The sequence below is a fragment of the Pimephales promelas genome, chromosome 22 (assembly GCF_988280905.1).
Source record: "Pimephales promelas chromosome 22, fPimPro1.hap1.1, whole genome shotgun sequence".
NCBI classification, from domain to species: domain Eukaryota; kingdom Metazoa; phylum Chordata; class Actinopteri; order Cypriniformes; family Leuciscidae; genus Pimephales; species Pimephales promelas.
Genome location: NC_142790.1, coordinates 2,371,935 through 2,386,857, shown reverse-complemented (window position 1 = coordinate 2,386,857; position 14,923 = coordinate 2,371,935). Strand labels below are relative to the sequence as shown.

The 14,923-nt window shown below is 39.6% G+C and overlaps 1 protein-coding gene and 1 long non-coding RNA gene across 9 annotated transcripts in view; one reads left to right on the top strand and one right to left on the bottom strand.

Moving 5' to 3' along the window:
- Positions 1 to 14,923, top strand: part of pard3aa (par-3 family cell polarity regulator alpha, a) — a 516,002-nt gene that overhangs the window by 227,921 nt on the left and 273,158 nt on the right. The gene's annotated exons all lie outside the window — the stretch shown is intronic.
- Positions 5,722 to 8,367, bottom strand: LOC120475948 (uncharacterized). Of its 2 annotated transcripts, none has more exons than XR_005622046.2 (5): positions 8,084 to 8,367; positions 6,845 to 6,963; positions 6,582 to 6,737; positions 6,135 to 6,234; positions 5,722 to 5,951 (listed from the first exon to the last, which is right to left on the bottom strand). It is a non-coding gene; the product is annotated as an uncharacterized LOC120475948 (long non-coding RNA). The 2 variants fall into 2 exon arrangements; XR_005622045.2 differs by lacking the exon at positions 8,084 to 8,367 and adding an exon at positions 7,275 to 7,421.

Sequence of the window (14,923 nt, the reverse complement as noted above, 5' to 3'; positions counted from 1 at the left end):
AATTATTTAATATTTAAGAGTAGATTTCTCAGAGTAGATTTTGTTTCCTCAAGTGAATGCAATACGTTTCCGTAGACAGCTGTGCATTCCCATCAAATATTTTCAGCCAATCACAGTGGTGTGTCATGATGTCATTTCCCTGCAGCTTCAGAGTGATCAGTCATATGGCAATTACAGTTTAAAGGATCCTGGCTGCAGAACGGAGCACCCATGGGTACAGATGGCTGATTTTAAATCGCCATTGAGACGAATGCGAATACTAATGGACAGCTCTCTCCAGGTGTTATATACCTCTTTAAAAATAACTGATGCGTTTCAGCATATCCAGAAATGATCCTCTGGAGTTCTCATGAAATTGCCGTTCTGTTTCCACTTTATCCACCGATCTCTGCTAATGTCTTTATGATCTCAGGTTTTTGTTGCTTTTTGTAATCACACATATGCTCAGTGACCTTCATGGCTTAGAGCCAGATTAATAGCTCCATACAGAGTTAGAGGGACGATCCTCCCTCTTAATCACCTCTAAATTATGATTAATCATGGAAAAACAGTCATGAGTGTGCTGCTCAAGGCGGTTCAGAGTTAGCCGGCTCTTTCTATATCAGAAAAATGTGCTTCAATCTTGCTTTTCCAGTCACTCTAAAAAATGCTGGGTTGTTTTAACCCAATTTTGGGTCAAATATGGACAAACCTGAAATGTTGGGTTAAAAATGTAATGTAAAAATTTAACCCAACGGCTGGGTTAGTCCATATTTGACCCAAAGTTGGGTTAAAACAACCCAGCATTTTTTAGAGTGAGTCACATGGGTTCAGTTTTGCTGTACCATCACTCTAAAAATGCTGGGTTGTTTTAACCCAACTTTGGGTCAAATATGGACAAACCCAATGGCTGGTTTTGTCTGTTACGATAGTCACTGTGTCAGATTACACGATTTTGACGCGACGTAGGTTTGTCGCCCACTACGACACACTATCCGAGATGATACGATCGAATCGAACGATTGTTGTTTACGAATCCCCACGACACCCTACGTCAAACGGATCGTGTCAAAATCGGGCTAAAATCGCGTAATCTGAACCAGGCATTACATTTTTTTAATTACATTTTTAACCCAACGTTTGGGTTAGTCCATATTTGACCCAAAATTGGGTTAAAACGACCCAGCATTTTTAGATTGATGGTATTCTTTTTTTTTTGACAAGTAATAAAATGTTCTGGATGGGGAAACGATTCTTAAGAAACAATACTGTTGCAGGGAGAAATGAATGGCAATGTATGTGAGCATATGTTATATTTGGTTGGCCATTGAAAAACTGCACATGGACAAACCAATATCAATCAACCACTCAGCTGAATATTGGGGTTTTGCTTATGGTCTTGTGATATTGTTGCCACTATGTCGTCGGGACGTTCTTACAAAGAGAAAAACTCCGGCTGAAGCAGCAAATCACTTCAAAAGTGGCCCCAGACAAAAGCAGGCAGTGATAACTCGATTTTCGATAATTCATGCGCCCTTAAAGCTCTGTGTGGGATATGAGAAAGTATTCCTGCCTCTGGTTATTGATGAAGGCATGCCAGTTAAAGGCACTGCCTGCTTTAGGTTTTATTATTGACTAAATGATTGATTTAAACCCTCATAATTAGCTGACCTAATTTAATAAAAGTGCAATTTAACTATACTGCAGCCCCACCGAAGCGTGCTGTGGCATTGATAGATATGCCTGTGCGTGTATGAAATCACAACTGACAGATGATGTATTTGGTACAGATGCATTTCGTTGACTGAACGAGAGAAAGAGAGAGAGGGGCATTGACATTTTGTCCCGTGTCTCACTGCAGGTCACTCTCGCTAACTTCTCTCCTCGATCTAGACAAATGTGAATTAGCGCACGTATCTGATTTCATTTACTTAATAGCATTAAGAACCTGTTTGGCTTTAGTAATCCATGGCCGAGCCAAACTTTTATACACCATTAGTGGTGTCTTAAAAAAACAAAGGGGAGACAGGTTTAAAGGGGCGGATGTCTTTGTTGATTTAAACGAGGGGAAATAAGAGTTGAAATACACTGGCAGAAATAAAACCTTGCTCATTGGATTACAGGAAGCCATGTTTCAACTGCCGCCTCCCTATTTTTATGTGCTTTACTTATGAGCATTATTTGCTAAATCAAGCAGCACTATTTCTATTGCTCATGTTTTTGGTTTGGTTTGGTTTGGTTTGATTTAGTTTGGTTGGTTTTAGTTTGGTTTGATGTGGTTGGGTTGGGTTAGGCTTGCTTGGGCTGGGCTGGCTTGGGTTTGGTTTGGTTTGGTTGGGTTAGGTTAGGTTGGGTCGGGTTGGGTTGAATTGGGTTTGGTTTGGCTGAACAAGCTTGACTTTGACTTTGATTTGATTTGTTTGGCAAACTTTGACAAACTGACTTTGGTTTGATTTGTTTGGGTTTGGTTATGTTCGGTTGTTGTTTGGGCCTGCTTTGGTTTAGTTGGGTTTGGTTGGTTTTTATTTTGGGGGTTGGGGTGGACTGGGCTGGGCTGGGCTGGGCTGGTTTTGGTTTGGTTTGGTTAGGTTAGGTTAGTTTGGTTTGATGTGGTTGGGTTGGGTTAGGCTTGCTTGGGCTGGCTTGGATTTGGTTTGGTTTGTTTTGGTTTAATTTGGTTTGGTTTGGTTTGATTTGGTTGGGTTAGGATTGGGTTAGGTTAGGTTGGGTTAGGTTAGGTCGGGTCGGGTCAGGTTAGGTTAGGTTAGGTTAGGTTGGTTTGGGTTTGGTTTGGTTTGGCTAGGCTGACTTTGGTTTTGATTTGTTTAGGTTTGGTTATGTTGGGTTGTGGTTTGGGCTGGCTTTGGTTTGGTTGGGTTGGGTTGGGTTAGGTTAGGTTAGGTTTGGTCCGGTCAGGTTAGGTTTGGTTAGGTTAGGTTAGGTTGGGTTGGGTTTGGTTTGGCTAGGCTGCCTTTGGTTTGATTCGTTTGGGTTTGGTTATGTTGGGTTGTGGTTTGGGCTGGCTTTGATTGGGTTGGTTTAGGTTTGGTTTGGTTGGTTTTTATTTTGGGGGCTGGGCTGGTTTTGGTTTGGTTTGGTTGGTTTTTATTTTGGGGGCTGGTTTTGGTTTGGTTTGGTTGGGTTAGGTTCGTATTTATTTTTGGGGCTGGGCTGGGCTGGTTTGGGTTTGGATTGGTTTGGTTAGGTTGGGTTGTGGTTCGGTATAGCTTGGCTCGGCTTGGGTTTGGTTTTGGTTATGTTTTGGTTTGCTTCACTTCATTTTATTTTCTTCTTAACACACTGAACACAACACAAGCTCTGTAGGGGCCCTCAGTACCATTCAAAACCGCTGAAAAGTCAATAAATTAAAACAAATAATTGGGGAACACATCATGTTTCAAGTTTTGTCTGAAATAAAAACTGCTAGATAAGCTGACTCACTCCTTACTGCCCCAGAACAAGAACAGCTCTCTTTGAAGTCTCATTTTCTCCCACAGGTACAATTACAGGAGAATATGAAAGTGTCTGAGCATGAGTTTAAAACTTGGAAATATTACCACCCCACTTACCCACGGCACACTCATGAGCCCAACAAACTGACAACACACCGACACAGCTCTCAGTTCTCACCAAACAGCTGACCAGAATTTCCACAGGACACACACACACACACATATATATATACAGTATATATATATATATATATATATATATATGACACTGTTGTCACTTAAAAAAAAGACCATGGTATTTAGTTATTTGGCCATGGTAACACCATGTTTTTTTTGTTTTTTTTTCATCATATTATTTGAAGGTCATTGGAGTACCATGTGAGTACTACAATATATGAATAATATTTTCACTGTACCATGTTACAGTGCTTAGGGGTGAAAATCAATTAAATTCTTTTTTCTTGAAAACAATACGAAATAAAGATTTTTTTTTTTTCAATTATAGCATCTCTTTGTGGCTTTGTTGATGTTTGTTTGTAGTAATGGGTCGATTCTTTTATCCATGACAAGAGAAATACTCTGATGAAAAATAAGTTAATCTAAGATTTAATCAATGCACAAGATGACAGACATATCACGAGGCCTGATTATGGGCGTGCATTAATGGATTTTACAGTCGCCTGTTAATATCCCCTGTGACATGATAAGTGTATGAAATGTCTATACCAAATGGGCTATATTTTTTCATTTGACACTCCAAATAAACAGTGGCACAAACCAACCACAGTGGGATAGTGTTCGTATAAGTAGATTACAGTAGTGGGTCAGCTTTATGTCCGGTAATGACTTTAAGTCATCATTTAGGTCCTTTTAGCATTAATTCCCCCAACACAAATACGAATAAGCATCTTGGAAATGATGAGTAGTGTGATCCATTGACTGTTGTAATGGAGATTTTGTTTAGCGGTGGGATGAAATGACCCTGTGTTTGAGAGAAGGATGTGAAAAACCCAAGTCACGTTCAATTAAATCAGTCTAATTGAGGTAATAGGAGTTGCCTCTGAGGACAGACATACTATAATGGCACATTGTGGCGCCCACAGAAGGCCTTTCATCTCCGCTTGACTACGGCATCTATTTCTTTATCGTCTTGAATGTTCAGTGGGATCCGGTTGTGTATCACCTACCGACCTAACTATCAGCGTCATATAAGGGTCACCAGCTCCACCAACCATTCTCATACTAGCCTAATTTGTTATGGTTGGCTTTTTCTGTGTTGTTTTTGGGGTGTGTTTTACTGGAGGTAATTACCAACTTTTGTACTGTACGTAGTCAGGAACTGGACTGAGGTCAATATTATTGGAGGTTGTAAATATTTGGACAATTATTGTTCGAACAAATTGCCCACTTCCTTATATTTTCTTTACAGCACTTTTCCCGGACTTTACATTGGACAGGAATACAGTAAATGCAGAGCTGTATGTTTGTATATTGATTTTAAGATATCGCCCACAATTAGTGAGGAGAATGGAAAATCTTTGTGAATAACGTAAGATACCTACGTATTAACAATGCGACCAGGCTGACACTACACTAAATAAACATGATAATATACCAGTTTCAATGAATGCAGTGTTTATAGCTGAAACAGCTAGAAAAGTTAAAAATAAGGTGAATAGTTCAAGTTTGGAAAAAAGCACTCCTTTCGGCTCCTCACAAGCTAGCAGTTTCTCAATGTGACGACCTCCTGCATCTGCCAGGAACAATAATATAATGCACTGTCTGTCTAATGGCCAGCTTTGTAACCTCTGGCTTCCTGTAACTGCTGCACTGAGTGGCTTCTGGCCTTCACCCAAGCTCACGAACACACACAAACACACACTGTAAAAACTAATCTATAGAATTTACCCAAAAAATGTGAGGTAACAATTTGCATCGACTTTGGTGGGGTACATTTAATCCATATTAGTGAGTATAAACTATCTGAAGTAAAAAGCTATTAAATACTTGCATAAATTGGGTAACAATTACCTCCATTTATCAACAGCTACTTACTCATTAAAATTAGGTAAAAATTATCTATTCAAATCAAAGCTAATTACTTATTCAGAGAAGGTAAAATGTACCCCCCACAATAAAGACATTCACATGGTTCATCAGATCAATGTTTTTAATCCAAAAATTCATATGAAACACTCAAAATACAGTGCAGCACAATAACTTTACACAACATTTCAAGTAATGAACATGTTAACTCACTGGACTATCAAATGTTGTTTCAATACTGTTGGATAATAAAACATTGCTGTTTTAGGAGGAGGAGAGAGTAGAAAATGAAACTAGAAGCGAGGAGATCAGAGCAGTACTGGAAGAAGTCCAATCACATTTTGTTGTATCTAAACTCTGTGATTCCATTACTTGGTTTCCCTCGATCACAATAGACAAATCTGGATCCTCCTCAGCCATGACATTGTGCTTCACAATCACCTTCATGTTTTTGTCTGTGTAGTCCTCACATTCCTACATGTAAAAAACAAACAAAAAGCATGCACATTTTTATTTAATGTAAGATGCTGTTTCAATATATTTCAGTTTATCTAAAAGGAGAGCAGAGGGGGAGTGGAAGGCAAAAGGAGAAGGTGGATACAAGAAGAGAGGAGGATCCTTTGAGTTAATCAAAAATCTGTTATGAATATGACATACCTGGTAGTAATGGAAAAGATCTTCTTGATTTTCACCAAGGTAGTCTTGTCTTTAATGAGGCAGCAGACAACAGCATCTCATGTTTCTCAATGTTCTGTGTCTGTAGGGAGATACAATTTAGTGATGTTAGAATGTTAGCGAAGTGGGGAGTGATTTACATATACTAAGACCGAATTACGGCCCTGCAACAGACTGGCGACCTATCCAGAATGAACACTGCCCCTTCACCTGATAAATGCTGGGTTGGCTCAAAAATCTTGTGACCCGAACGGACAAAGCAGTAAAGAAAATAGATGGATAAGACCGAATTCACACATTGATGTTAAAAGGTTTAAGTTGGTAAGGAGCTCAACTTTGCGCACAACAAATCAATTGTTTACAAATTACTTTAGTTTTAATTCACTCATATCAATAATTACATATTTGTGAAAAAATAAAATTACATACGTCATTTAAAGTGTCCAGCAGAGGACACATCTTGCAACCAGCTACTTCTCCTTTGGCGCGCATTAGCCGCAAAAGACCTCGTGAGTACTCATCAAGCTTCCATGTGAATGTCTCCTCCAAGGAATATGTTGTGATGCGTCTAAACTCCTCCTTGATCTAGGAAGTTAAATGACCAAAATGTACATTTTAAATTAAAGACCAGCTCTCATAGTATTCACATGAATGTATACTAGTGGTAAGTAAAAATTACAAGAAATTCTCACCTGAGCTTCAGTGAATAATGCTGGCCACTTTAGAATAAACACACCCACAGAGGGGCTGAGGCTGACCACTTCAATTTCTTTGATCCGTTTTCACTTCTGTTGACACTGTAGGCTATCAACTGTAAATTAAAAAAAGAAACATTTCAGTAAACATCCTATTTAAAAAAAAAAAAACATAAATCTAACAGCTATATATGGCAGGTGCATTCTGAGGGTTAGGTAGCATGTTAGCTTAGCACACATCAATACACTACAATTTATGAGATTATAAAACCATGTTTTTGCTCCAAAATGACTTTATAATGCATGTCGATTGCTTTAAATAACCTTCTGTGATCTGACTTGGCTTCGGATAAAAAAAACGGACATAAAATATTGTATTTTATAGTATTCTGGACTATCAAGATTATATCGATTAACATTAACTTACATTATAAATGTAATATATTATGAAGTTATCTGCATGGCTTGAAGAACACAAATAATGCGTCATATATCGTTGCAATCATGTTATCTGCAAGTATTCAGCGATCTTTGGAAACTTTGTTGTGGTTTCAGGTGTCACAGGTCATGTGGCTCTTCTCCGTGATATATTATGTAGTAGCGTTATAAATTATGTGCACACGACGCCCGCCGGCTGCCAGTGTGTATTGAAAACACACTACATCCGAGGAGTATCCAGCGCTATGATTACATCGGCCCATTTTGGTGTATTCAATAAATATAATTCCTCTAACGTTATACAGAAATCTGACAGAAACCTATGATAATCAATAAATATTTCTCAGAATCTGCATATTTTTGAGCTGAAAGCACTTGTTTGGTCGAGCTCTGTCATGACGACGACAGAGGTATTTATGAATGGGAGCGGATGAATGACGCACATAATTCATATTAAAAAACGCCATCGACTGTTTTTTATTGCATACTCCTGAAATTAATTAATATGGTCACTATAAGTTTCTCAGAAACAGTGGTCAAATACTGAAACCTGAGTCTTATATATGTTTAATAATGTATAATTTGTCAAGGTAATCACATTAAATCTGATAGTAACTTTGAAATCTGTGCCCAACGGCCGACCGTCGGCTTGATGTGTTCCGCCATGGTGACGCCATCGACAGATTCAAACTTTAATTTCAAGTAATGACATGTTAAACAAACGAAAGCCCAATAAAAGCGAAGTGTAATGTCTCATAATTAAAAATATATATATGCACTCCTATGTTAATAGCTTACCTTCACTTCTGCTGTTCGATGGCAGCCAGAGAGAGGATCCAGCGTCGCCCACACTCACTCAAAAAGAAACCGCGGGCCTACGCATGCGCAATTTAAAGCAAAAAACTCACGTTTTGGGGGTATATTTTACTCCATTTTTCTATGTGATGATTCTTACTGTTGATGAATGGGTAGCATATGTAGAATTTACCCATTACTTTAGGATTCGTTGGCTGCCTGCAATAATCATGTACATTTTATATGGTTTCCACAGATTATATTTACCACTCGACAAAATCACTTTTTTCAGTGCACTTATTTTTAGTCGCCACATATCAGCAGATGCCTTAAGCACCCGAATGACAGCAGTGGATTCATCCCTTAAAGCTGATGGGGATCTTCGCCTTTGGGACTGTCACGTAGCGGTACAGATGAACCCAAGCGCAAACAGGATGTAACAAATAATTTATTTACAAACAGGGAAAACAAAAACCCACGAGGGGGCAAAACATAAACAGGACACAAGGAAAATAAACTAGACTAATAACAACTAGACAATACTCTGAAACAGGATACTCACAGATAATACAAGCTCTCAAAAAACCACAGAGGTAATAGGATCACAATGAACCGACACGAGACAGCAAACACAAGGAGATTAAATAGGGAACAGGTGATACTAACTAGACAATCATGAAAATGAGGAAACAAGGGGGCGGGGTTCAGTAACGAGACACACAAGCACATGGCCCAGAACAAGGACCATGTGTTGTACACAAACATGGATCTGTCATGATCCTGTCTCAGAACTAGAGAACTCTGGACAGAATCATGACAGAACCCCTCCCTTAAAAAGCGGCTACCAGACGCTTCAAGAGTACACCAAACTTGAGACAGACTGAGACATAGACATGAACCAACACAACATAGCCAAAAATAACAAAGGCATACATGAAAACCGAATGACAGGATCAGGGTGAAAAATTAGGAACAATAAACAAGGGAGGGGAGGCGGAGGCACAATGAGGTTCACGGGGGATTGTACAGGGTGGGTGGGTGGGACGTTGGTCTTGGGTTTACGGGATTTATACCTCCGATGAGGAACCCGGGTGGGTTTGGGTGGGGAACTGGTCGACACAGTCCGGGGTTGAACCTTAACAGGGGAGAACGGGGAAACACACATAGGCTGGGCGACAGAGGGGACTGCTGCAGCCGGCAATGGAATGAAGACAAGAGGTGTGACTGGTGGTAAGTAATCAGGAACAAGAGGCACTGCGGCGATCGGTGAGACTGGAACAGGACCCAGAGTCTCATCTACAGATTCGAAATCCTCTGAAACAGATGATTCGGAACCCGCACACTCCATCATTGACTCAGAAACAGAGTTCTCTGGAGCAGCCATGGAAACCGCTCTCTCTGCAACTGACTTGAAACCCGCACTCTCCTCCGCTGTGGATGCAGGACTTGAGGATGAAACGGGTCTGACAGGAATCTCCAGAATCTTTACAAGACTTGACATGTAATTGGATAAAGTCTTGGCCACAACTGCAAACGGCATATCCTGGGTTGCTGAAACCGCCCGGAGGAGTGCTTTTGCAGCTGTGTCAGCTGCCGCCCTCTCTGAAACTGACTCAGAGACATCGTTAGCAGCAACAGACTCAAAAACCATCTCCACTGCTTCAGGATCCAGAATAATTCTCTCTGCAGCAGCCTCAGGAATCACGCTCACCCGTGCTGATTGTGGATCTGTGGTCTCTGCAGCAGGTTCGAGAGTTCTCGTGGACTCAAGTGAAGACAGGGACGGAGAACAGAAAGTTCCTCTCCTTCTCTTTCTCCTTGGCCGCGGAGCAGAAGCCAAAACCGGACTTGAGACCGGTAGGAAAGATTTAGAGGGAACCACTGGAGGAACTCTAGTCTCTGTGGATGACTCTGAAGCCGACTCCCACAACCGCCGTCTCTCTCGTTTACCTTGAAGACTTGTAGCTGTGGAGGATGCTTCTGAAGTCGCACTGGGACGAGTCTGGTTCACCAACGTGGCCACAGTGAGAACGTCACCCTCCGGGATCATGGGTATACCAGGTGTTGAGGGTCTGATGGATGTCTGTGACTCCTTCTGTGCCAAACAGGTAATCATCTCCTGGAATGGATGACGAACCAGTTTCTCCCGTTCAGCCAGAGAAGGTGGCTCATTTAGGCCCGCGATGAGGTAGCGTTTTAGTAGGGCATCAGGCAAGAAGACCCTCCTCTCGTCCACGACCCGGGCATACTCTCGCAGGGACCACTTACCCTGGGGAGGGAACGGAAGTTTGCCCCTCCTACTATCAGCGATCGTCTCCTGCCACCATTCTACCATAGAGTCCGATTGTTGATCAAGACACGGTGGAGTACTGTTTGCTGGGTTCTGGTATGGTCGGTTCATTCTGTCACGTAGCGGTACAGATGAACCCAAGCGCAAACAGGATGTAACAAATAATTTATTTACAAACAGGGAAAACAAAAACCCACGAGGGGGCAAAACATAAACAGGACACAAGGAAAATAAACTAGACTAATAACAACTAGACAATACTCTGAAACAGGATACTCACAGATAATACAAGCTCTCAAAAAACCACAGAGGTAATAGGATCACAATGAACCGACACGAGACAGCAAACACAAGGAGATTAAATAGGGAACAGGTGATACTAACTAGACAATCATGAAAATGAGGAAACAAGGGGGCGGGGTTCAGTAACGAGACACACAAGCACATGGCCCAGAACAAGGACCATGTGTTGTACACAAACATGGATCTGTCATGATCCTGTCTCAGAACTAGAGAACTCTGGACAGAATCATGACAGGGACGCCCATGAAATGACCTTCTCCCCCTGTGATGGGCTGATGCGGGAGCTTTTACATCTGGCAGGTGTACAGAACCGGACAATGAGCTTCTGGCACCCAGCCTCGGTTCCTGTGTCTGTCATTACTGCCGCTACCAGGCAAAGCGACACTTTGAGTTCTGTGCGAGCGACTTTGTGACAGGAACCATTCTCTCCTGTCCACAAACGCCTGGACCGGCTCTCGTGGTCCAATGTGACGCAAATTTATCTCTTATTGCTAATAAGCTCATTCTCAGGCGGCAGAAAGCAGAAGCTCAGCTGCATTCATGTCACATGACACCTTCTCTACTCCAACGACTCAATGCAGTTCTTTATTACTTTTCCTTTTTTGTTCTGCTAATGTGAGCAGCTTGTGTTATGAGAGTTAACAAGGACGTCAAGACAAAAAAAATCAGGCAATTGTTTAACCCCCTGGGGACCGAGGTGTATTTGGGGTCCTTGAGATGTTCTGACCTGCCTTGACATTTGTACTTTTTTCAGTTGCTTATAAACATATTAATGGATCAGGTGAAATTACACTCTATTTAGCAGAAACAGGGCTACCATAATATGTGAGCAACATGTATGCATGTTTGTATTTTTTAGAGAATATTGTTTATGTGTGGCTATTGAAACTTTCTGAAATGAGGCCACGAAACACATACAAAATATGCGTCCACAAGACTTTTGACTAATTGATGTTGTGGCCTAGAGTTTTTTTTTTTTTCAAAATGATCTGAAAATCATCCTGCCTAATCGTTCACATAAAACTGTGGATTGGGTTATATTGTGAAAAACAATTTTTTTTTTATGTGAACAGGCCAGCCCATCATGTATAATAAGGTGATTCTCACCTGAGAGAGACAAAGACACACACTTATTATAATTATTTTGTGTATATAGAAATACACACACATGCATGTATATTTAAGAAAAAAAAATATTTGATATTTATATATATAATATAAATTATATATAAATCTATATACAGTATATACATGAAAATATTTCTTAAATATATACAAGCATGTGTGTGTATTTTTTTATAAAATAATTATACACAGTGCACCCACATATATTATGTAAACACAAACTTTTATTTTGGATGCGATTAATCGCGATTAATCATTTGACAGCCCTAAAACAGATATTTTTAGCATGTAGTTTTTATTTCGGGGTGAAATTTTATATTGAAGATTAGCTCATTGTGCTTTTGTCATATCCCTATGTATTTTCCTTTTTGAGGAAATACTGTAAATATTGTATTGTTACATACCGTCATGTAAATATTGCCTCATTTCAGTCCAGACTTTTCTTCATCGTGCTTCAAATATCAAAATTGAAAATCAGTGAGACGTTTATACCTGTAAATTTGGAAATATGAACCAAATTGATGCGATAATTCTTAATTTAGTGTCGTGGGTGACAGGCTTTGATTGAATACTCTGGATCAGTGTGATTAGGATTTCTTTCAACCCGGCACAGAGATACGAAGGCAAAAGTCCAGCCGTTTCTGTCATCGGGCTGCAAATTGCTAAACCGCAGACAATCGACTTGTTTGGAGAGGCAATTGACTCATTTTCACCAGAATAAGGTAACAGACCTGGCGCTGCTTTTTTAGAAGATTGCTAATAACATTTTCATGACCTCTACTCATTCTTTAACCTCTACAACAATAAAAAAAGATACAGACGGAGGAAAATAGGACTCCAGTCATCCTCTTCAGACTGGCGGATGCGTGTGGTGGAGGGTGACTGTCTGAATGCATTTCCATATAAAGACGGAGAAGGGCTTATTTAGATGTGCTTGACATTTTGGTGAGAGGGGAAGGTTAAGGGTGGGACCACTGGAATATTAATATCCGTGGCTAACAAACCATTGCAGAATCTCGCCCCGTGTCTAGACACTCACTTGGCTTTGGAAATGATCCAGAGTCAAGGGTTCGAGTGGAATTAACGTGTGGAATATTTTTCACTTGCATTGACATGCATTCTCAGACAGAAAGGACACGATAGCGGGAATGAGTGTAAATGTTGTCTTGTTCATTTTCTTTTTTGTTTTACACTTTTTTTTTTTCATGAACTTGTAAATATCTCATGGATTATTCCAATGGCTTACACTTTCTTCCAAAACCTCACACTGTATAAAAAGAAGTTGCTGGCTTGCATTTTTATGTACAATCAACTTGGTTGTTTAAAGGAGTAAATTTTGCTGATAATTTACTCACCCCCATGTCATCCAAGATGTCCATGTCTTTCTTTCTTCAGTCGAAAAGAAATTAAGGTTTTTGATGAAAACATTCCAGGATTTTCTCCATATAATGGACTTCAATGGGAACCAAACGGTTCAAGGTCCAAAAGACACTTTCAGTACAAACTGTTCAAAGGGCTTTAAACGATTCCAGACGATGAATAAGAGTCTTATCAAGCGAAACGATCACTCATTTAATAAATAAATAACAAAGTTTAAGTTTTATAAGCTCAAATGCTCACCTTGCTCTGTTCTGTGATGCGCGTTCGTGACTCTCCTGTTCGAACTCGTTCATCAAAATGAGTCAATTCGTTCATTTCGTTCATTGAATGAACCAAATGACACGAAAAAAGATCGAAGTTCGAACAGGAGAGTCACGAACGCGCATCACAGAACAGAGCAAGGCGAGCATTTGAGCTTATAAAACGTAATCTTTGTTATTTATTTATTTATTTAATAAATGAGCGATCGTTTCGCTTGATAAGACCCTTATTCATCGTCTGGAATCGTTTAAAGCCCTTTGAACAGTTTGCACTGAAACTGTCTTTTGGACCTTGAACCGTTTGGACCCCATTGAAGTCCATTATATGGAGAAAATCCTGGAATGTTTTCATCAAAAACCTTAATTTCTTTTCGACTGAAGAAAGAAAGACATGGACATCTTGGATGACATGGGGGTGAGTAAATTATCGGCAAAAGTTTTTTTTTTTTAAAAGTGAACTACTCCTAAATTACAATAAACTGGCTCAAAAAATGTATCTTGTCTAAGTTGAAAATTGAGTTAAAGCTATGTAAATATGTGTTGTCATATTGACTTATTGATCGTATCATTTTTTACATGTTTATTTTCTCACCTTTTTTCACGTAGTTTTGGTTTTATTCACTTTTTATTTTTATTAGGATTATTATCGATGTGTGCTGATCATAGTTGCTGATCGGAGTGTGTAAAATCATTAGACCATGCAACTTGTTTTTTTATTATTATTTTATCTGACCAATCATTAAACCGTTCATCCGTTCATTCATTTATTTCAAATGACATCCATTTTGGTCCATCTCCTGATTTAATGTGCCACTGTGCCACTGTTTTTCTTCTGTCAAATCAACGTAGAAAATGTATGTGGTTCAGATAACATAATATTTTGAGTTGCTGATTATTAAATCATTGTATTAACTCAATTTTTCAATTTCAATGAACTTAAAGTTCAACCAGGTTACTTCATTTTTTTAAGTTTTTTTTTTTTTTTTTTTCTTTTTTTTTACAGTGGAAGTGTTGAATCGATCTGACTTTAGACTTTAAACTCAGTCCAGCTAAAGAATATTGGGGTTTGAAATGCCGAATGTAATGAAAGCCTTTGTTTCCCATTAGGCTTGACTAAACATTTCAATGATTGCAGCTGAAATGCTTTTTGTGGTCATCCTGTCAATATGTTTGATGGGAAATCCTGACCTCCATTATTTGACGAGACCTTATTATATTGTTATACATTTTTTGAAGAATTGTAAATGACATCTGCACATTTCAGATGTGTCAAGAGGTTGAGAAATAGAAAGACAGAGAGATGTAAATTAGATAAAGATAGTGAAAGAAACAAATGAGCATCCACTCAACTCTTCCCTTATCCGATTAGCAGCAGACCTGAGCGGCCGAGCCCAGACTGATTGATTGAATATGAATAATCGATTACAGGCATCTTTTCAAAGGCACGACTGCGCCAGGGCCGTTCTCCGTCACCCTGATTTAAAA